This window comes from Habropoda laboriosa, unplaced genomic scaffold (genome assembly GCF_001263275.1).
Source record: "Habropoda laboriosa isolate 0110345459 unplaced genomic scaffold, ASM126327v1 scaffold34, whole genome shotgun sequence".
NCBI classification, from domain to species: Eukaryota; Metazoa; Arthropoda; class Insecta; order Hymenoptera; family Apidae; genus Habropoda; species Habropoda laboriosa.
Genome location: NW_017100142.1, coordinates 680,998 through 705,220, shown reverse-complemented (window position 1 = coordinate 705,220; position 24,223 = coordinate 680,998). Strand labels below are relative to the sequence as shown.

General features: G+C 49.1%; 1 long non-coding RNA gene across 1 annotated transcript in view; it reads left to right on the top strand.

Annotated features, from left to right (window-relative positions):
• Positions 1–23,786, top strand: part of LOC108572344 — a 125,259-nt gene extending 101,473 nt beyond the window's left edge. The window contains exons 3-4 of the long non-coding RNA XR_001891384.1: positions 6,217–6,305; positions 22,600–23,786. This is a non-coding gene — a long non-coding RNA (uncharacterized LOC108572344). The remainder of the gene's footprint in view (positions 1–6,216; positions 6,306–22,599) is intronic.
• The last annotated feature ends 437 nt before the right edge of the window (positions 23,787–24,223 follow it).

Sequence of the window (24,223 nt, the reverse complement as noted above, 5' to 3'; positions counted from 1 at the left end):
TGTCGGCAAACAGGAACTCCACTGGTGAACGCAGCCACCGCGCTTTAATACCTCATGCAAATTTCAGGAAAAGGGCGCCCCACACGACCGCCACCCCCTCCTACCTCCAACTGAGCCTCATCCTCCTGGTACTTCTCGCTTTCCTTCGTCTCATCCTACTCGAGCCCTCGGTGATAGCCCGCTATATTGCTTTTCGAACAAATCGTTATCCGGTTCGCACGCTTTGCTTCGTCATATCGGCAAGTCGTCTGCAAATTTCAAATTTACCCTTCTGCCGTTTTAGGGAAAAAGGAAAACTTTCACTTAGAGATTACCGAACGATCGACTGCTATATATCTATCAGGTTCTAGCTTTATTTTCAGCATCTTGAGAAATGACGTATCTCGCAGCACCCTTAGGTTCGATCTCACCCTTTACTTTCCACCCTCCGTTCTTACTTCTACGCATAATTTGACGTTAACCGATAAAATACCACGTCTTGGCGTCATGATCTGTTCTCGAAGGAAGCCGGACCTGGACCGCTCCAAGTCACCCCCTCGTGCTCTCCTCCGACAACATTGTTCTTTTAGGTATCTCTCCACGTGACTTTCCCCTCGCGAACTCACCTTAGCTGATCCTCCTCCTCCTCCGACTCCTTTGGTGGTTCTTTTCTTGCACCGCAGTTTACACCGGCCGATATACATACAATGCGGTGCAGCGCAATGTCAGACCAAACATACGTAGGTGCGACTCAGCATCCTTTTTTTCCCAACCGTCCACCCTGCGAAGGGAGAATTTATTCTCGGTGAATTACAGGTTCCCCTGTGGTTCGTCACTGGAACACGCCCGATCGTCACTCGCGTCTCTCTCGAAAACCCGTAGATCTCGATGCTGACGAGCCTACTTACTTAATTGTCTCGTGACCTGTAACGCCTCTGTCTTACCGATGCAAATTATAGCGTGGAAACAGGCTGTACAGGCGGTGGTGACGAGTGGAGAAGAGAAGACGTTTCGCTCCAACACCTCCAGGCTGTCAATTATCCTGGAGAACGAGAGAAAAGATGGTATCTATTTAAGCTGGCGCTAATAGGAGAGAAGGAGGGTTTCTCTGTTGGCTAACGGTGCAAACGAGAGTTTTTATTCGGGAAATCAGGCAGCGATATCGATCCCCGGCGTGTACGCGCAATTGCAAACGTATCCTCATTTGGAGGGCGATAATTTTGCAGACGCATGGCCCCCGGCGGTTTTTGAGGTTTCGTGGTTGGGAAGTGTCCATTGGCGTTGCGCTGCACCGCCAGGCTATACCTATATATTTGTCTACGCACTCATGCCCCAAAGCCGTTCGTTCCAACCAACGAACCGCATAATCCTTGACGAGAGATCCTCGTCAATCACGGCCCCGATGCGCTAGACGAATCGATACGAATTTATCTGCGGCTACTCCCGCGGACGCTTTCATTGTTGGTTCGGCTCTCTCGTCGGGATCACGAAGTCGATGAATCGAGCACGTTTTCGACATCGAGCGCTCTTGTGTTTCGACCGATCGCTCCGTTCCCACGATTTCGCGTTTCGAACCAGAGGGAAAAAGAAAAAAAGAGAAAACAAAATCCCCCCGGCACCTCGTAGAAGCAGCTTGACCGCGATGACACCGGAGTGGAAGAACTGGAGGCAAATTTGTTCCTATTCAACGCGATCGAGTCTATGTTTCTCGATCAGCTCTCGAGATTAAAACACAGATATACTACGAGAGATAGAGAGAGTTCCTTAGAAGAAAGAAACACGACTATTGATCGAAGAAACGATACGCGATGGAATGAATCGCGTTTCGTAACGTCGTGTACGAGGAAAGAAGTCGAAATCCACGGTGGAAATCCGTGGAAAACGATTATGCCTGGCAAAGGGAGGAGGACCTCTTGGTCGTCTGCTTGGCGAAAGAATCTCCGTGGAGGTGGTCCGTGAACCAAGGTGGGTACCAGAAGGGTACCGAAGGAAGCATGGAGTCCTGTGTTGGGCGCGGGTAACTTTTTTGCACCGCGAAATGGCCCGGAGAATGTCATCCAATGAGGGTGAAGTAAAGGGAAAACAAGTAAAATAATGATAAAAGGCGGAGCCCGCGGCGTGATTTGATTGGTCGAGATATCGCCGGCGTTCGAGTCAACCCGCGAAGAAGAGGGGGTTGTCCTCTCCTTTCTCTCTCCTCGTCTTTCTCTCTGGTCCCCGGCACTCTCTCTCTCGTTTTCTCCTTCCTCCTCTTCGTGTGTTTCACTCTCCCTCTCTCTTTCTCTCCTTTTCTCGTCTCCTTCACGTATCTCGTCTCGTTCCGCCCGCTAGGTACGCTCTCTCATACGCTCGCACCACGCATACACCCAAGCCTGGCTTTATTCTCCTCTCTCCGTCGGTCCATGCTCAGCGATCGTGTCCTCACTCTGCCAGAACCATCGGTTCTCTCCCCTCTCTGCTACTTTCTGCCCTCTTCGATCTTTTCTTCTTCTTCTTCTTCTTCTTCCTCTTCCGTCGTCGTCGTCGTCGTCGTCGTCATCTTTCTTATTGCTCCCGTTCGTTTGCTCGCGAGAACTCGAGGATACTTTACTCGTCGGTGTATAAATAGGCGCGACTGTCCGTGATACCCGCGTGAAATATAGATTTCAGAGCGATAAATCTGAAGGAACTGGATTTTAACCTGTTAACTGGATCCACTTTTCGCGGGAGCGTTCAGTCTCTCAAAGTATGACAAATATCGCCGGCTATTCCGAGTTGAGAATTTTTCGTATAATCGTGCCGAATAGGTAGTATCCAGCTGTTGTCAGAAAGCGAAGAATAACCCGTCACTGAACCATATGCGTCTAACACAGGTCAAAGAAATGATTAGCGCAGCGAGAATTCTGCGGCCGTCACGTGTTCGGCACGGGGTGAGGGTGGTATTTGTGGCGGAAAAGTATATTGACTCGTGATACGCCATCTGTGCGAAGGAAAGCCACCCCCTGCGGCAGGGCGTTATTGGCAAAATTAATAAGCCCCGTGATCGCGGTAGGTTCGAAATGGGAAGTGGTTAATTCTGGCTTTGCTCACGAGGCTCGGGATGTTGGCGGATTAGAAACCTTTCCAAACGAATGGAAATTGTTTGCTCGACGAGAATTAACGTCGGCACACCAGAGAGGGGTTGCCTCCCGGTGCTACCTCGCCTCCTATCCTAAAGAAGCATCGGTCATAAATTATTGCCAGCTTCCGTCGATGGATTCAGTTGCCGTAATCTCGAATACTCATTATGGCGCATTAAGCGGGACAAGTTCTCCAAATAAGCATCGAAAGGTTTGTCGATTAATTGCCGCGCCGGTAATTTGTCGTATACTGATTTATCACCGTTCTATCCATAATCAATTCGAGCCTTCCTTTCCTCTCTTCTTTCCTGTACTCTCCAAGTCTCGAGTGGAGAGAAAAAAGAAAATCATCGATACACGTGTTCGTTTACGAGCAGTCTTCGCGACCACCGACCACAAGCGAAATAATTATAACGAACACGGTCGACTACGCCATTAGCCGCTGCGGACACCGATTTATCGTTCGTAACGTCTTAACGATCGAGCGAAATGCCGAATCGAAATTACGCAGAGCAGAGAGAGAGAGACTTCTTCCCTGCTCTTTTCACACGTCGCGTCGGAGCGTGTCGCGAGAGGGCGAGAAGCGGCTCCCGAAAATTAACGCCACCGCGAATCAAGACGACAATGTGATTCATCAGTTAAATCCGCGTGCATAATCCTTTACACAGCGTCCGATCCCCGTCCACTAACGGCACCGAGCATAGATGGGGATGAAACGGCGGAGGAGAAACCGGGGTTGACGATGGCGGTTGGTTCTGTCAGCAGGGACTACGAATTATAATCACAGTTGTAGTGGATCGAGGTGGACCATGGAAGAGGTGGAGGAGGAATAGGTCGGAGGTGGAGGGCGACGACGACGACGTCGTTCGTCCGCTCGTCCGCTCGAGGGGATGGAAAAGGGTGTATTTACCCAGCAACGGTATACACCGGCGCCACCGAGGACGGACCTAGATGGAAATCTGCGGCATTCAGAGGCACTGGCCAAGAAAATTGGCTGACAACATTTCGCACGGCCGCCGAATTGCCGATCCCCGTCCCCCTTCCTCTTTCTCGAGGTCGCGTTCACCGATATTTACGCCGGACGAGCTTCGCGTGTCCATCTAATCGCACCTCCGTTTCGTCTTTTTCTTTCCTGATACGATATATCGCGGTTTACGCCATTCCTGTCCCACCTATCTCTCGCGCTATCGAATTCACTTACTGTTGCTTCTTTAACAACTCGTACAACCAATTCCCCCTATGTGCGTCGAAAAAATTTACGTTTATCGCTCGATTATCGTACGAGAAAGTTGTTTCGCAGCGAAGGAAAAAAAGTGAAAAAAGAAAAGGTCGGGTTGGTCTGAAAGTGACAGATCGGCTAACGAGCGAGGTCGCGCGACTCTATGGAGAACTGGTCGCGTTTATTTCGGTAAAAGGCTCGGAGGCGTTTCCAGCGAGAGGCCCTAATGATCGCCTCGTGCCGGCAACCGGCGAATCCCGACCAAATAAATCCGGCTTGATTGAATCATTGTTAAGCGAAACCGCGTTAAATACCCGTGAAATTAACCCGGACGATCCTGTGCGTGGCACGCGATCGCTGATTGGCTCGAGGGTATCGCCTTTAAAGTGCCATTAGAGAGCACCTCGTTCTCAGCACCGAAACCATTGATTAATGACTTGTCCGCAACGTCATCTCTTACAACAGAATCTTCTGCCAACGCATCCTCCAAACGATCTTCTTGCTTCCCTCCTTTTTCACTCGATACACGGAGAATTTCTCCGAGATAAATCGATATGACGGGAAGGTAAACAAACCATTGTCCAGCGACAAACCTGTCGTATCCTTTTCATTCCATTCCTGGCCAATTCTATCTTCGGAGGTGGCTCTGATACAGTCGATAGGTGGACATTAGGGTGATGGCGCGGACATATGGGAGCGCCATGTGGTCACCAGCGTATCGTAGGACGAAAGCAAAGCAAGGATAGAGAACGAGAGACGGAGAGAGGATAGAACCCCCGGCTAAGCGACCGCAAGAGGTGACGGGGATATAGGAGGCCAGAGATTCAAACGGATCCGATGGGCTAAACGTTCACCGCAATTTGTAGCAATTTGTTAAGTAGCCGACCAGAACATTACCTATATTGCGTTTACTCCCCTTGACCGGAAGATATACGGTGGGGGTACGCGGAGATTTATCGTTCCAAAGGATGGAATAGATCCTGAGTAAAGGAGTCACGACCCTGACTCTCTTGCTACACTTTCCGGCGAAACGATGAACGTTTTGGAAATTCCGTGGATAGAGAACCGTGTGTCGATTCATTATAGAAAGAGGAATGAAAATAGGTCGACCTCGTTTCATCGACGCTTCGACGTTTTCGTCGAGTCGGCAGCGCGGAAAAGCTCTACAGGCGAGAGAGGACCGAGGGGGGGGGATCCGGTGTAACGCAAAGATTCCGTGAAATGGAGGCTGGGTGGCTGGCAGACAATTTAAATCGTAGGTAAACGTCGAGGGAACTCGTTTTATCCCCGGCGACCTTATCGAAGTCTCCTCTTTCTCTTATAGAAGAGGACTCTTCTTCCGTTGGTTGGACTGTGCTTGTTGGTAGAAGGAGGGCGAACGAAGATTCGAGAGCGAAACGACGTTCGGTCTTTCGTGGATGCTTTTAGTCGATGAGTTTCGCTTCCCTACGTCCCGTTTCGCTTTCGTCTCGTTCTGTAGCATCGCTGTCCTGGCCTAACCCAGCTTTCTCATCCATATGTAACAGTCGCCTGGTATTAATGACAGGGGGAGAGAGAGAGACGGAACAGGGCATGTTAGGTTCTTTATCCTAGATGCTCCCGCTTCTCCTTCTTCCTCGCCGCTGTTCCATCCTCCTGTTACCAGAGTATTGCGGTTTTATCGCCGGTCTTTTCATTATCTGATAAATATAATGGAATTATTCGTTTCCTATTTGCTCCACCATTACATCACCCTGTCCCATTCCGATTGGCAATAGGTTATTCGGAACGGCCACGCCTTTCCACCGCACCAAATTCTTTCGAGCATTGTCATCGATTGTCAACGACAACTTTTCATTGTAAGAAAAGTGGAACATGGAGAATCTGGACCGTGAACTTTTGCAATTGCTACACCCAAGTGTTCTTCTCTTTCTGTTACAGACGGTGAAAATTTGAGGACTTGATTTACGAAGACGGAGAAGAGGAAGGAGAAGGAGAAGGAGAAGAAACGCACAACGAAGCACGTGAAGGTAATAAAAGAATATATTAAACGCAAGTTTACTACTAACAAAATCACGTTCCAAGAGACGCACAGACATCAAATTATCCTCCGTCTGCATGACATCCGTTTCTCGATTATTTTGCACGGAAGACCACCCTGTACGGCCCCTCGGGTTAAGTAATAATCTCGTAACGGATGAATAGGTAAAAATGGACGCCGTTGACCTGGCATCCGGAGAGCGAACGCTGACGAATGACCGTGTTAAATGGTAAACGAACGGTGGAAGGTGAAGGGAAAAGGTGCGATACGCGTGTCGATTCGATGTCGAAGGAAGCCAGGAACCTTGACGAAAAGCCAATGGAGAGGAATCTGAATAGCGACGGCATCCTTTCTAACGCGACGCGGACATATGTCAGAGTTAATCACAATGAACAGCGGCACAGGTTGGAGATTGAAGAGGACGAGACCTCCAGACACCCAGGCAGTTTTTCAACCGTTTCGTCGAGTGGTTGATAAAGAGCCGGCAATCGGTTAGGCTTTTTAAGCGAGGCGCGATGACGGCCACTTACCTGCAACTCGGTGGCACTTGGACGAGCCTCGACAATCGTCTGAAAAGACCAGGAAGAGGATCCCGGAGGGAGGGGAACCAGCGCGTTTGTCCTTCTCAATGCTCTCTGCTCATCCGTCCACGATCAGTTACGGTCTTTTTCGAAGGAATTTTCTTTCTCCTCTTTACTCTCTCGTCTTGCACAATACCGAGAGAAGAAGGGTCACGTACCATCCGCGACAATTCTACGTTAAAATAACAATTCTACGTAATAGTTGGCGAAGCTAGGGTACAGTGCAACAGAGTGTACACACTTGCAGCTAGGCGCCATTTTCACGGGGAGAGAACTTTTCACCGGCGATACTGGCATAAGGTTCCATTAACAGTTAAGTAGGATCGATTCGATTCGTGCTTCTGGTAAATGCTCCCAGTGCGGCAGTTAGTCTCTCTCTCCCTCTTGGTCGTTTTTGCACGAGCGTTAACCGTACAAATTACACGAACGTAGGACCCCATGTCCCGAGAATACCAGGCCGAATGTTGGCTGCCCCGCGGGATGAAACGCGTGGAGAGAGAAGAGAATGAAACGAAAGAGGAATAGAGGAAGAACGAGTCAAGATTCGAACATGTGGCATCATTTGTTACGTGCAAAGTGGGGTTCGCCGGTTGGGGCATGGGTTATCTAAGCTCGCTTAAACGCGCCCACGTAACCGGAAAACCAATGGCGCAAAGGAACGAGGAGTCGGCGAAGCATGTAAACGGCTCGTCGTCTCTTGTCACGCTAACGCTGTGGGCTGACACCGATCGGGGAAAAGAGGAGGAAATACCTACCCCTTTTCTGGAGGGGCCAAACTTTTTTCTCCTGGAAGAATTTTTCGGCATAAAAATGAATTTTCCAACGATCAGAGAGAGAAAGAGGAAACGTGGAAAAATCTTGGCTCGATCGCGCTGTTATCAATTGCCAAGTATAAAAATGACGGTTCGAGGGGTAGAAAATGTGGAAAGAGCGTGGAATGGACGGGGAGCGCGTAGCAACTACTACTCGATGGGGATCTCGGTTTCCGTGGACATATGGTCAGCCGTGGCTTGCCGTGACAAAAAAGCGCTACAGAAACGGCGACAGAAGTTGGGAGTGTCGGCGAGCGATATATCAGGGCTTAAACTGTCCCGTCGTAGCAGGCATGTTCTACCAGCGTGGTCCTCCGCACCCTGCCTGCCTGACTGACTGTGGATGGTCTGGCTGGTTAGCAGATTCGCTGGTTGGCTGGTGCACGTATGGCATTGCGTTCAACAGGGGTGCTGGCATTAGTTAATAGGACTCTGCTTGGCTAGATCGGGGACGCAGGATCTCTTCTCCTCTGCACCGACAGGATAAAAGGTGGCCTGTCTAACCGAGTGCGGTTTCCAATCTGTTGGGTTTTTACGCCTCGAGTCTAATGGGGAGGATTATCGGGCCGATTTCACCTATTTTCCCCGATATTTCTTCCCGCCACCTGATTCTCCTTCCTTTCAACCACCGTATTCAATTGCAGGCTACCATCTAGATTGCGATTCTTCGAATAATCAGGGGTTCGAATAAAATGCTCCTTGCTCTTTTTGGGTGCGCACTAGCCAAAGGGAGGGGAGAGGTGGCAATTTGCTCGGTTTGTTGAAAAATTGTCAGCGAAGCAGAACGCGCTTTAGGCCGAGAGAGAGAGAGAGAGAGAGGCGCGTAAAGGCAAAGCTAATCAGAAACGGAGTCCACTTCTTGTCGCCGGAGAAACTTCATTACGCATTCAGCTTGGCGCCGGGATTATCATATCCGGAGAGTCCTTTGACGAGGTTCCTCGATCCCCACGGCAAAGACTCGAAAGACTCGAAAAATATAAAACTCGAAGAATCTGCGCGACGCCTACGTCTGCGAGAGTCGACCTGGCTACCAGAAACGACGACGACAAACGACTTCCAGTTAGAAGAGAGCGAAGCTCATCGTGGACGCGCGATGAATAAAAATCGTTTGAAGTATCGCAAGGTGCAAATTAACGCATAATCGTCAAACGTAATGAGCGGACGGCGTCGACCTGACGTAAACGAGCCTCGGACCGAGCGGAATGTCTCTCTGCGAACGCTCCGCGCACTGCTTCGCGAAACTTTGATTATTTTTGTAATAACTTGGGTCTGGCTTCTTCCTTCTGACTCTCCTCGAGCTGACCGATTCTTGCTCTCACGTACACGTACACGTCGTTACGCGGTAATTATTCATCGAGGTTCTGCACCTGCGTGCGGAAAACTAACGAGGACACGAGAGAGGAACGTGTCGTCGATCCAACGTGATCGCGGACCGACAGGAGTCAACGAAGCGTAAGAAATGGGCGAGCGTTTAAAGGCTTTTTGTAGCCGACGGGTTCGACCCCGAGGAGGAGAAAGAAACCGAGGAGTGGAAAAGAGATGAAAGGAAAGGTAGAGAGAGAGAGAGAGAGAGGGGTTGCTTTTTCCACGGTGCTTACGCAACCCTTGCTCGATGCCGGAGCACGCGGTATCAATTAATTCTCTCTCTCTGTATATATCGGAGAGAGGAATCGAAGCATTGTGAGGAGAACGGTTTCTCGGTGACTAGAGGGCCAGCTACGCCTCGACCGACGGCCACGCTCGTTTTCTCTCGTGACGGCACGTGCCGTGCACAATGCCACCGAGTGACTGGCGTGCACGACTTCTACAGGGCATCATCGACGACGATCGACACGGTCTCGCGCCCTTTTTCGCCCGCACACGCCCACCCCTCGCCCAGAAATACCGAAGGCAAACAACAGCACCGTTGTCAAAAACCATTTCTTTCCTCCTTCCTTCCTCTCCCTCCCTTTTGTCCTTCGTCTGCGCCGAATATCCCTCTTTGTCTATTCCCTGCTTTAGGGATGGACAGTGGGCGGGTCTGTCCCACGCGTTCCCAAAACCGTTGCCCTGTTTTTATTGCCCCTGGATATTAACGAGATCGCGACATGGTATGCCTCGATACCCGTAAACCTGTCTCTGAACCGCGAAGGGTGTTTTTGACAGAAGAGCCCGCATCGAATTGGAAGTTGATCGGGAGTAAGTAGGTACGTTTCAAGGGGGACACGTTGCCGCAACTTTTCCTCCGGTTCTTGCGAGATTCCTGGATTCGTGGATTTTTAATGCGGCGAATACTCATCAACTTCTTCTCCGTGGCGAACGGAGGATCGTTCTAACGAAGGATCGCCTTGTTTGGTCGTGGAGCAAAGAAAGAGGGGCGCTCTCCATCTGCATTCTGCTCGCCGTCAAGGCTTTCCTCCTCGCCGACAAAGTGGAGTATTTGGAGAAACAAACTTGGAATCCTATTTGGGAAGGAGGGAGGGAGGGAGAGAGATCCATTAGCGATTTACATCGGCCCCGATTCCGGGCAAAATCATCACTCGTAGCTCGTTCGTCACGATTGGTCAAGCCCCGAGGGCAGTGATTTGCGGTTCGTATGATCGAGAGCGAAGTCTCGTCTCGTTGTGAATCGGAAACAGAAGGGGGCTCGGCGAGTGATTCGAGCAGGAATCGACGGTTCGATCAGGCGTGAACTCTTCTGGAGGATGTATCGCGATGATGAATCGGGCTTGCGAGAAACCCAGCCGAAAAGATCGTGGCACGGTTCGCGCGATACATCTGCTGGTTCAGGCGGAAAAACCGCAGAGGAATCTTTCGTTGGGAAAAACCGAAGGCGTGGCTGATGGATGAAGATCGATGCCGTGTACGCGACGCATCGTGCACCACGTCGCGTCCTGTCCCCTTTCCCCTTCGCCCACGCGATGTCGTTACACCTCATATCCTCCTCCGTCGACTTAATATCCTTCGACACGTGCGCGAAGATCCCGCGTGGAACACGCGCCAGGTGCTTTGCTCGAATTTCTTCCTTCCTTTCTTATTTCTCCTATCTTCTTCTCTTTTTTCCAAATGGTCGCTTAAACTATTTTTACGCTAGAGAATAAGGTTTGGAGGAAGAACGGGGAACGGCGGTGGAAGGAGCGCGGGGGGGTATTGATAGAAGACACGCGAGTTCGTGTGAAAAAGCTGCATAAATTGCCAAAGTTTGTGGCGGAACGGAAGAAACTACCACCGAGGGAACGGTGGTCTCAGAGCGGTGAAAACAGGAGAATTCGCTCGGAGAATCGAGTTGTCCTTTCTTTCTTACCGCCGTATGCTCTCGTTCGAGTTATTCTTCGATGAACTACAGTTTCTTCGCTGACTTTGAATCTATTCAAGGAAGTATGGTCGTCAAGATGTTTCTGCCAAACTTTTCTCCTCCTATATTTCACTCTTTTTCCTCTTCGTACGATGCCCGTTAAACCGCGAACAAAGAATCAACAAATTTCGTACTTTATCGCTGTCCGTTCCAAATTTATCGTAAACAATCCCTCGTCGACGATATGAAATGGAGAGACCGAGAGAGAATCAGAGTATTGTCTGAATATTATTTCCCCCCCCCCCCCGAATAATCGTTCTTTTGTGGCGATTTCGCCAGTAACGATCGAATATTCACGGGAATCACCGATCGAGCAGGATCTAAGTCCAGGAGGAGAGAAGCTGTCAGGGCGCGATTATTGATGACGCGCATTGATGACCGTCGTGAAAGAGCGCTGACCGCTGTCTTCAGCCCGCTAACGCGAACATAATGCCCTGCTTTTTCCCTCATAAGGGACTCCTCCAACAATACAATTTTCATTTTCGGCCGAAGGGTAAAGCTCCGTCCCCCTTTCCCTTCCCCTTTTCAACCCGCCTCTCTTTATCTTCTCTCCCTGCCGTCACTTTTCCCCGGTGGTACTAGTAGAGTCTACTGTATCCACCAGGATACGTTTGTTGACGAAGTATCGTCCTCGTGGTCCTCGGCGACGTCGATCTTCTCGACGCAGTCGTCGTGGGTGTCGTCCCGCGGCACACATCGGAGGTAATGGCGTGTGCCCTTTCGAAAGCCCTCCGTTACGGACGATTTTGCCAGGGCATCGGCATTATTTATCACTTTCCAGTGAAGTTTCCAGACTTTCTCCACCCTCGTCGAAGATATAGAAGGGAGGAAACGAGCTGTGGACGTTTATCTATCATAAAGCTTCACCCCGCGTTAAGGATCCTCTTCCGGTCAATTGTGCTCGACATCTCTATAATTAAGCTCGACACGAATTACTACGACACCAGGGGAAATAATACAACGAGGAGCACTCTGTAATTTATATGCGGATAACCTAGACCTTGGCGCCAACTCTTTACGATTCTAGCAAATGCATACGCAACTTGTGATCACCGTCTTCCTGTTCTGTAATCGTGGCATTCGGTCTAACAAGGAAAAGAGAGTAGAAACGATTCGTTACTACTCTGTAATAGAAAGCTTTCTGTAATTACCTTTATTACTATACATGTATAGCCTTTATCGCAGCAATGTAACATATACAGCGTGAATTAATATAGCTACCACCGCTTGTTCGACTAGATCATTCTCATAAAAGAAAGAAAGAAAGCTGACCTCCGTCAGAGTGTGTAACACTCGCTGTTTCGAATAATTGCACGATCTGTGATCTACGAACCAAGTGAAATAGTTGCCGCGAAACGTCGAAAGGGGGAAGGCAATTATTCATGAGGGTGATGTAAAAAACGAGTCCATGACGTTAGCTAAGAATGATTTGGCGATTGAAAGTGGGTGCAGGGAAACAAAGCTGACGCCTAGAATCGGTGCACGTGTGTTTGCACCGATACCCGTGGCGCCCTGCGAGAGGTCCACAGCGAGAAGCAGGATCTGGATGTGGAGGAGAGGAGAAGGTTTCGATATCAGGCTAAATGGGAAGAGGTCGTTCATAGGCAGTTCCGAAGGGAATAGGCTGACCCGTTGCGCAAATCCGTAAAGGGGAGTCCGCGACTACGGAAGGGATCAGGCTGCCACGTGACGAGCGTGTTTGCTGGGTACACAGAGCTCGGTGTTTGGTACACACGGCCTTGGAAGGCACAATGCTCGATGGGCTCCGCCAAAACAGCGGCGCGACGCCGGCATAAGCGATATTTGTGTCAGCATAAAGGACCCCCTAAAGCCGTGTTAAAAGAACAACCATCCCCCTCCATTTTCCTCCTCTTTTTGTCTGCTTTTCTCTTTCCGTAGTACGGTACAAAGGTGACGTTACGTTTCCGAGCTTGATAACGCACCGTGGAATTCAAAGAGAAGAAGGCAAAGGTTAGATATCGCGTAACATTTGGATACGACGACTTTTGTTAAAAGGCAAATGCTTCTTCTTCGCACGATCTTCCATCTGGGAGATGCAGTTTACGTGGCTGGCAAACGCGCGTGCACGTTCCTCGATTAACCGACTGTGATTTATCGACTCGTTGATTACATTCCCTTTACGTGTTTATATCGTGTACCGACGTACCTGGAATTCTATACCCTCCTGCGCGTTTGCATATGCAAGCTAATCGCTCGCAATCACTCCGTGTTCCCCCCTTCCTCTCTCTCTCATCTTCTCTCCGGGTCTCTGCTCTATTTTCCTTTTCACGTGTATCGCGCTGCTATTTTTCGCAAGTTCGTGTTACGAATTGTCCGCCGGCATCCGTCAGATAATCGTTACTCCCGAAGAAGAATGTGCTTTTCAGAAGGCGAGAAGCCAAGAAGGAAAATATTATTTGCTCTTGGGTGAATATGAACGCAATCGGATTAACTGCCAAACGGCAGAGAGACGTCGACAGCGACGGTGGCAACGTAGGATTAATTGGTATAGATAGTCAGCCCGGCGGAAGACTATGACGGCTTAACTAGAGTGCGCCAGCTCCCACGGAGATCGGACACCAGACAATCCTTCCTGGCCGTGGTAGACTTATAACGTCGATGCGGGGCTAGATAGCTCTCGGACTTGCACAGTCGCTTGCATACCGGCGATAAAAATAATAACCAACCGACGATGACATATTTATTGCGGCTAATTTTACCTGCCGCAAATTCCTTATCCCTCTCTCTCTCTCTCTCTCTCTCTCTCTTTCTTTCTCCTCGTTTACGCGAATTCGCGCGTACACTCTCGATAGTATCTGACCGAGGTATGCAGCTCGTTAACTTTCGTTAAGCAAACCACGTCGAATAGAAGAACGACGGAGGATGTATTGAAGAAGAAAAAAAGGAAAAAAATGGAACAAAGTGTGACTCGTCCTCGCCAATTATCTAGATCGTTGTATTTATCAGGAGATTCTTGCGTCGTGGGAAGATTTCCTACCGATGTATAAAGAAGGAGGGGAGAAAAAAGCGTTTCGCAAGGATGAAAACAATTAAGAGCGCGAAGAAGGAAGGACTCGACGGTCCTCGACTTCCGTGCGAAAGCGCAGCTGAAAAAAATCCGCTTTCAACGAGCCGGAACCCGAAGAGAAGCGTGCCCCGTGAGGATTTTCAGCTAAACGACCGTTGGCTAATGTTCGCCGTGGACGAGACCTCGTGTGCACCCGGTTCTCCGCGCCGACGACAGTCGCATTAGCCACAGGACGAGGTTACAATGGACCCCTCTGTTTTTCACGCTCCATCGGGACGTCAGGGGAGAGGGTACCGACCCCGTGTACGCCCGGAAACCCCCCCTACTTAACGGAGGAGATTTGTGAATCAGAGCGTCGCGTGCGAAATGGAGAAAAACATTTACGAAAAAAGAGAATCTCCTTTTTTGGAAACGTCTCGCCGACGTGTTGATCTTTTCTCTCGTTTTATTTCAAAGAGATACGGATTCGATTGCTACTACGTTCGGAAAGATCGAAGAATTCAGGTGTAATTATCGAAGCTGGCGTTGGCGTTAATCCGCTGTAACGAATAGTATCGGATACCACTTGATGATAAAAATGTCCAACAATACACGGAGGAGAGAATTCTTGAAAAGTCAGAGAAAGATTCGTCGTACAGACTGGTTTTGCGCCGTCGGTGTCACGCTAAATCTCCGGCGCATTGTTCGCGCCCCCCAGCCGTCACGATATTCCATTGGCACCCCTCGAAATCCACGCGTACAGTCAACCTCCACCCCTTAGTTCTTGCACCCCTCTACCCCTCGCATTCGTGAGCTTCACCCTCGACGTTTCGTGATCACCAACGCAACGTATATATCCGTCCAATCGAGTCTCTACGATAGTTACCGCTCGACCAGGCTACACCCCACCGAGAACACGTCGTTATCTTCCTCGTCATCCTGCCTGTTTTACTATTTTTTTTTATTTTCGTCTCTTTCTTCAAAAATCCTGGTAGGTTTTAGACGCGCGCGTGTAGAGAAGGAAGGAGAAAAAATGCGCGAAGCTTTTCACCGTTGAAGTTTCGCGTAATGCTGGAACGAGCGTTGCGCAAGATAAATGATCGTTCGTTAAAGGTGGAGAAATCGCTTTCGCCTGTGCAACATTTCAGCGTGATATTTCACGTGTGTCCGACTGAGATATAATCGACGATCCACGCCGATTGGCGTGATTAACGAGAACGATTAATAATTAAGATCCTCGAACGCGGCCTCCCTAAAAACCCGCGGGCTTCCACTCTGCTCGGGGAACACCGGGTAATGGCAATTTACGCATCCCATGGGGCCAGATAACTTCATATCTTCCCGGTAATCATTTATTCTCTCAATGGGCACGATATTACCAAATTGAATTAGATAAGCGGCTACATGTATCTTCCACGTGTTCGTGCTGGTGTTAGGAAGAACTCGTCGAGGCACATGTGCGATACTATTTTGTTTTTAGCGTTCGATGCTTTCTTTCCATCAGGAACAAAGAAAGAGAGAGAGAGAGAGAGAGAGAGAGAGAGAGAGAGAGAGAGAGAATTAGGAAAATTGGAGAAAACTTAATTTTAAGAAGAAGGAAGAAACGATACGATTAGCATATTACCCATTTGATTCGCAATCGGAACAATAATCGTCTACCTGTCCAGCTGATCCAGCGAAGAATAGCCCACTTCACTTGGCAAATAAATTCGCGAGGAGAAAGACGAGAGCTACCAGCGAGGCTTATTCAAATAAATAAAGGATGCTCGAGGTTCTATAGAAAGGAGGTCTCTCTAAATAGCGAACGTATTGAAACGTAAACGGTACCGCAAGTGTCGCCCAAAAGTAGCCTTGGTCCTCTGTCCGTATATTGGCCACGTGGGGCGTACGGAGAGAGAGAGAGAGAGAGAGAATGTTTTGTTACCAGCGTGCGATCTACGCCACGTGGCGGAGATTAATGTGTTTTGATTTTTAGACTTCGTATTATAGCCCGGCCGTAAGCCTTCTCCACATTGTACGGACCGCGTGCACGCGCTCCACGCCGCCGGAGCCATTCTCCATAACGGACGGCCGCGCAGGAAGCACGCGAATTCTGCAGGATGCCCCTTGGAAAGGCAATCGAATCGATCTTTTTGACGTTTCGCCCCCCCGTCGCTTCTGGTACCGCCGGGGCTATTTATCGCGGCAAAAATAACGAAAGAAGGATATACCGTGCTTCCTTCCGATCGATGCCACTGTGCACGCTTCGTACACAATCCGAGAAAAAGGGAAAGAAAGGGGAGAGGAAAAACGTCCGCGATTATAGTCCCTGGAGGAGTTTGTCGTCGAGAGATTGGACCAATCTCAGGAGACAAACCAAGGAGCCGTACACCGTATAATCATCGGCAAGCGGAACGAAGTTTATCGCGGACGTGGTGCAACAGTACCAAAATTGCAAGCACGTCGACCAAACGAATTACCGGGGAAAATCGAAAGGGTAGCTGAATGGATATATTCGCGCCATCGTTTCAATTTATCCCCGGTTTTTAACGTTTCAATTTAATTGACGGCACTCGAACGACAAAGAGGGCTCCGTGGAGAGGGGCAGCAGAGTAGGAAGAGACGACCCGATTAATTCCTTTGTCGCCTATCTGCCGGTGGAATAACAAACCTCTTCGGCGGATGGGAGTCGAGAGGATACAAGGACGATAAAATCACGAGGGTCCACGGGACGCTGGATAAAAAGACTGTAAAGTGAGAGGAGGGGGTGTAGGAGAGGAGAGAGAGAGAGGGGTCTGGAAAGGGTGGAGGAGGCTCTGTGTATCTCTCCCTCCCCCCGGTTTCCACGAAACCCTCCCTTCATTTTCCTGCAGAGGGAGGAATAGCAATTAAAAGTATCTGGCACAATCTTCGTTAAACTTCTTCCTCGTTCTTCGTCGGCGGAGGGAAAGGCATTATTAAAACGTGCCGTCGGCTGCAACCGCTACACCTCCTGCTCTTGCCCAGATTTCCCGCCCGTTCCTCTGTCTCTTCTGCACCCTCTCTATACGCCACGAGGAGGACCATCCTACGTTTTCAACTCTTTTGCATAGAGAATACCGCCACTCCAACCGAATCCGGAGTTGTAAGTATCGCTGTTCAAAGACCGTTCTGACATCTTCTTCGGGAACTGGGAATTTCGTGCCTTTCGTGCCTTTTGCCTCGACGTTCTTCGGCTCTTTGCATGGAAATTTCTCATAGATTCTCGCTTGCCAGCGTACAGATAAACTCTTCGCAAGCATCATGCGTCATTTATTTCGGTATCGATTCGGGATAGATTGAAATCGTCCGAGTAATCGAAGAGAATAAAAGTGCGCTGTTGGCCACGGAGAATCTCGATTATTCCGTGGACTTTCTGAGAAAATAGGAAGCTGGGAGGCGAAACGTCGCGACGGAAGCCTCGGTTTATCGAGAATTTTGAGAATGGTAATGCGAAAGCCCCGGGAAGAGGAGACAGAGGGAGAAAAGGAAGACGTCGAGGAGCCGAGAGAAGAGGCTGGTCGGAAGGTAAGAAAGGGAGAAGTTCTCAGGGTCTCTGGAAGTAATCCTGCTGCCGGCACCACCGAGGTCGAGGAATATAGGATGAAAATACCTGGAGTTAGAGAGGTCTTACTCTCGTCTCTCACCCTCTTTCCCACCTCTTCGCCGCGGTGTCTGCCTTCTCGCTAGACCGTCGCCCCAAATAAGACAGAAGTCGTCATATAATTCCACGGCTAATGCTCGTTCCCCATTAAGACCCATCTCACAGGCGATTATTCGCTTATACACCGTCAGCCAGATAATACACGCTCGTTTATCGGATGTTTGTGCCTCTGGTTACATCTTCATCTATCCGGGATTAAATTCTCAACATTCTTCGAGCGCCAGATGACGAAGAACGACAGCCCGGTGAATATTTGTGACGTGGAAGTTGAGACAAGTTGATCGACGATTTGACAAGAATGCCTGCGGACGAAACGACTGGAAATTTCGGCAGGAAGAACGAACGAGAAAGTTTAATACCGACGACATCTCGCGAGCATCACCGCCACGAGGACATTGTGTCACAGTTGCTGAGAACGGCTCTCACGTTTACGATTGGCAATAGTGAGAAAGCTAGCACAATATCGCTCGATTATTCCGTTAGACTCTCGGAAAGTTACCTTGAAACGTGAGAACTTTTCTACGGGCTAAAGGATTTCCATGAACTTTTAATGCTTCGTCGGCCGTTACGAGGAGTAGGTACCCTCGTAGCGCGAAATAATGCGATGAAGAATCAATTTTAATGCGCACGCACTTTGCACGGAAGTTGTTAAAAAGCAATATTAAATCATTCGATTTCACTCGACTTGTTTCGACAACCTGTGTACGTACGCGTACTTACTTGCGCAGGAAAGGAATAAATAGAGCTTCTTTTTTTCTCTTTTCAAGCCAGTCGGGATAAATTAATTAAGAACTAACGACGCAATCGTGGCTCGGTAACACCCACTTGGCTGGAACACATCGTTGGGGACTCTCGAGATGGAGAAAAGCAAATACCTTCGAGGGGGTGGCTGCTGGCAGCTCGGTCGAGGGGAATGGGTAGCGGAAGAACGAGAAAGAATTCCGTCACGATCTCGTCTGCGCTTGCTTTGTCCCCTGCTTTGATTTCTTCTCTTCGGTGCTCCACAAACGACAGAGAGGAAGCGAAAGAGAGACGGCCGTGGAGACACGAAACGGAGAGACACAGACATCAAGAGAAAGATAGAGAGAGAAAGAGGCTTTAGCTGGTTCGGTACCGGGAGAGTGAACGATATTTACATGCGATTTGCATACTAGTTGATCCCTATTGCTTCCATCTCCAACGAGCCAGCAGGGGCGGCGGACCTACACCCGAACCCTCCGTCATGCCGCGCCCTCCTCCTCCTCCTCCTCCTCCTCCTCCTCCTCCACCTCCGCCTCTTCCTCGTCCTCTCGTTTCACGATTCCACGAGTTTTCATCTCTATCTGTGCTCCTCTCGCCACCACGAGTATCTCCGTGGAGAAGCAGGAGTTCGCACGTTCTCGTGGAACCGCGTAAGCGAAACCCTTAACGCTAAAGCGAAGGCATCCGACGTTCTTCGAATCCTCCTGCTCGTTATCATCGTATGCCTTAATGAAGTGTCCTCTTTCCTCCCTGTCTCCTCTCGCGCGTGCATCCTCCTTCGTAAATAATCTCCTCAAGATTGTACGAATAACTTTATTCGATGGTACCTACATATTTCGAGGAAATAGCAAATTCAATGGGATCGTCGAGGAATCAACGTGTTAATACATGCAATTGGGGAATACGAGAAGGCTAGATAAAGGAAACGAAGGAAAAAGGGATCGTTTGGTGGCGAGAGGAAGAAATCTGGCAAAGGTGTATCTGGTGGATTAAAGGTGGCTGCCAGAGAGGCGTAATCAGGTCATATAAATGTGGCTGGCTAATTGCAGATAGTCTGTTCCGCGTTAAGAAGCCCGCAGAAAGGTAAGACACACCACGGTGGTCTTACGTCTCCTGACGGACGGTGAGGAGGAAAGGGAAGGGGGTGGAGGCTTCCTGCTTTCCTATCTTGCTACCAAATGGGGAAGCCAAATTAGCCGGGATAATCGAGTCGGGTGGAGAGAAAGGTGGAACGGAACGAGGGTAAAGTTACCAACTGGTGTAGTCCAAGTTCTTGTTTTCTTCGACGACCACGACGACGACGACGACGACGACGTTCGAATCAGCCAGGAAGCGAATGCACGAAAAGCTTGGTTACTTGGCGCGATACAGGGAGAGAGAGTAGAGTAGCCTGGCGGGGTCCTCTCGATAGAAGCGAAAGACTTCGTTTCCTGTGAGGGGCTTAATTAAACGGCGTGAGAAAGAGAAGAAAGTTTCGTGTGTATCGGGGACCAAAGGTTCTAAGCACGATTCCATCGTGTTCGGTATCCCATTTTTCGTCGGGAAGGGGGTTAGAGGGAGAACCAAGGAGAAGGGGATGAGAATCTTTTAAGAAAACCGAGCACGGGTCCATCCAGGAGCGGAGAACCGATTGATATCTGAGCATGCTGCCACGTGAGCTACCCGAAGCACAGCGTCTAATTAACTCCGTGACTGGCTGACCCCAGGTGACCCTGGACTCTCGTTGCATGCTTCGATGGCGCCTGTGTGCTTGCACATACACGCTGCAGTCTACGTGCACACGTGTTGCATCGGCTCGCACACCTAACGGGCCCGCTATTCCATCGTACGATAGAGACATCATCGTGCCACCGACCCGCTCTACACGTTAACCTTATACGGTCCTGAACCGCAGAAGAAGAGGAGAAACCCTTCCTCCTGCGCGCATCCCTGCTGCACGAACGCGCCACGATGCACGAATTCTTCGTGCCTGATGCCGCGCATCCTTCCAAACCTGAACGATCACGAAAAATCGCTGTTCCCTCGATACCGTGAAAACCACGCATCTCGATCCAACTATCCAGTTGTCATTTTTTCGCAGTCGAACTTTACCAATTTTTCGACTGTCTTCGATTTATCAGACCGGCGCGGCAGCGGACACAAAAGTCAGAAGCGATCGAGAGTCGAGAGAGAAAGATCGTGCAGGCCCGGTTTTTCACACGGCCTCGTGTAAAACGTGCCACCGTGCCGTCGAAGAGATAGACGTACCACCGATGCCCCCGGTGTTTCGTTAATTAAAATGAACGAACGAGAACGAACTGGTTAATTTTATGCGAGTGGCGAATCGGGCCGGCGTGCATGGCTTTCCCATTACCGCGCCCACCTCCCCCCAGCCTCGATTGGTCATTGGTGTCACAAACGATCATGCTCTGCTCCTCTGCCACCGTCATCGCTGAATATTGACGTTGCTCCCTTCTTCCCTGCATGGAAATCCGGCTGTGCTCTTCTCGTTCGAATATTTTAAACACGTTCGAACATTATTTGTCGCTATCTTTTTGCACGAGCTCTCTTCTTACTCGAGAGGATAAATACCGATGAAAAAGGCAAATACTTATACATTCCGGGTGGAAGCTTATCTCTTGCCGGAGAAGGTTCTCCGCGTGAAATTCTCGATAGCGCCGCGACGTCGAGACACTGATTCATTTTACTTAAGCCGAGAAAACGCAGGCAGAAGCGGCGTTTAATGTGGCCAGAAACAGTGATACACTGTTTATTGCCGACAGACGCCTGGAATTTTGAGCAGGCACGACGAATACGCTGTTTTATTTCATAGCAGCACCGCAACTATCCCTCCCGGTTGCTCTCCGCCGTAACGGCGAATAAATTTTAATGAACGTCAAAGGAAAAAAGTAAACAGCCGCGGATTTTCACGGGGGTTTTAATGGAAAGAAATTTACACCGTTTAAAATCCTCCAACTATGATTACCTTCTGCTACGTTTAAAACGACGTCGATCGAGAGTAAAATAAGTTTCGCGACGGGGTAGCGTGCATGGAAACGGGGGGAAAAATAGAAAGAGAGAAAGAGAGGAAAGGGTGCGTCGTTTCGCGTGAAATTTGAATCAAGCCCGGAAATGTTTGTCGACTCTCGGAATGGCGCGTAGCGAGCGCGTCACTCGTATTTTTCGGAGGAATAAAAATTTTGTTAGCCGCTAGACCGAGCGATTTCAAAATTCCGATCGGCCGCGGCCGAGGGAAACGCGGACGCGGACAGAACGTAGAGGGGGTGGATCCAGCGTGGAAAACAGGGTGTGGCGCGTGAGAGCTGGCTCACCTGAAACAACACAACGTTTTCAGATCGCTGATCCCATAAGCGTCCACGTTTGATCCCTCTGTTGTTTTGCAAACGCGTCCGCCCTGCCTCCTCCCGGTTAATTCACGAAAAACTCCAGTCGCATTCCTTCGACTCCAAACAAAGTAACACGCGTCACCCCGTCCTCCGCTTCTTTCCTATTAACGATCGTCGATAAAGAAATAACAAAAAAGAGAAAAGAAAAGAAAACACTTACATTCGTTTCGACCGCTTCTGAAAAAAACAGTTCCTAATTCATCTATAAATACGTTTTGCTCGAATGAAAATGACCGATGTACGACGGAGAAGGTGACGGCACGGTTATCTTTTTCAATTGCACCCTCGAACTGGTGGCTGAGCAAAAATTTTTTTTCCCGTCGAGGGGACGCGAGAAGAAAAGCGACGTGGGGTGAGACTCGTCAAGTGATGTAGAATAGTAGAGATATATCGTGGCGTAATATGCAAAGCGGATCGGATGTACCCGGCGGGGGGTGAAAGCGGTAGCCAAGGGGTGATTAGCGGGACAAAAGCTGGCGCCGCTACAAGTGGAACCAAATTGGTAGAAAATTGATAATCAACCGCCAATATCAACCTCCATTGGGAACCGCGTGGCTCGTTATGCTCGGGAAGAGGGCAAAGGATTACGCGGAAACACGCGCGAAATATTTGTTCTCGAAATAATAAAAGGCGGACAGAGTACGATATCTCGTATCGAACACTCTCTGCGTGTCTCTTGGAAACGTGTCGTTTTACGCGATTATATCTAAACTTATATAACTTGGTGGCGAATTTCTGGAAAATTGTACATTGTGTTTCAGAAGCAAGAAGACCTGCTGCGTACGGAACGATGGAGAGCGAAAGAAAAATTGAATAGCGAGGGAAAGGGATGAAGAGAACGATTGGGTAAGGAGTCAAGACGGGCCGCTGTGAATGGAACACGTGTACGGTGTCACATCTATCTGAAAAGTTCATCGTTACAAAAAGATCTCTTGAAAGAGTTTCCTAGAATGTGAGCTATCTCTCCGGGGCCATGGTGGCGAGTGTGTAATCGAAGGAATCGTAGAACACTTTTCTCATGCAAATACACGCGATGCGGGGCCCCGGAGTAAAGGACAACGAACTTCTTCGCTCTGCTTAAAACTTCCAACTTAGGTCCTTTTAAATTTAAATGCTTTTTTCCCCCTCCACGCTCGCACTCTCGAGCCAGCCGTGCAGGCGTTCTTCTTCCACCCCGTCGATGTCGCGAAGACGACGATGAAAAAAGGAGGAAAGAAACGAAACGATAATTTTACGAGAGAGAACCGTCGTCGAGCTACACACTTTTTTACAATTTGAATAACATTTGTTACATATTCGGAAAACTATGATAACGCATTTGGAAAATAGTTTCCAGGGGAACGGTAAAAATTGGATCAGCCTAGGCGAGGGAAATTTTCCATCATTTTCCCCGCACACCTCGCGCCGCGTCATTGTTTTCCAAACGGTGGGTGAAATTTTACAACGTCCATAAAAGATCGAACGCCGGGTATTCACGCTTTGGTAATTATTGAAACGAATAAAATTTTCACTCTGTACGTAATAATAAGCGGCTGAAACGAATATACCCCGTAATAATTACGAAAACGTGCGCTGGAATCGTAGTAATGCCGGGGGTAGGGGAACGTATCAAAAATTATTATTTGCCGCGCGATGTCCAATGACCAGAAAAATATTTGCCTATAACACGCTTGGTGGCTGGTCGTGTGCTCGACGCTGGCTGCCTCGATGCGATCGCCAATTTGAAATTCGAATTATTATAATTACGGTGCCCGATTAAAAATGAGAAGGCGAGAGAGAGAGAGAGAGAGAGTGGGGGGGGGGGGGAGGGACGCGTAACCTCCGCTGTTCGATGATATAATTATAAAGAGTTACATGGTAGAATGCGTCTACGAGCTTCGCTTATTAAACCGAAAATTTCATGCGCATTAAATTAAGAATAGATTGTATGCATTATCATGTACACATCCCGCAGATATTTTTCCCTGTTGAATAAAAAAAAAAAAAAACGAGAGAAAAAAAGAGGAAAAAAATTGAAAGGAGAAAACGATGGAAAAAATAACGAATGAATGGAAGAACTTGAATCACCCTGTACGCGTAACGCGAAACATTTCTTTTTTTCTATAGCATAGGTATACACTCTACCGAGGATCTCGGATATCGATATTTTAAAATGCGGGATATTTTTTTAATGGGGCGGCAAGCGCGTTAATACGCGTACACGCGGAATCAGGATTCCGCGAAAGGAGGGAGAGAGAAGAGGATGAAACGAGGGCGGGAGAAGGAGAAGCTTGTGGCGTCCACGTGGACGTGGCATCGCGGTTCCCGTGGTTAGGAGAGAGAACGAGAGTGACAAGGTAGAAGAGAAGAGTTATTAAAATGTAAATATGAATCGACAATCTGTAA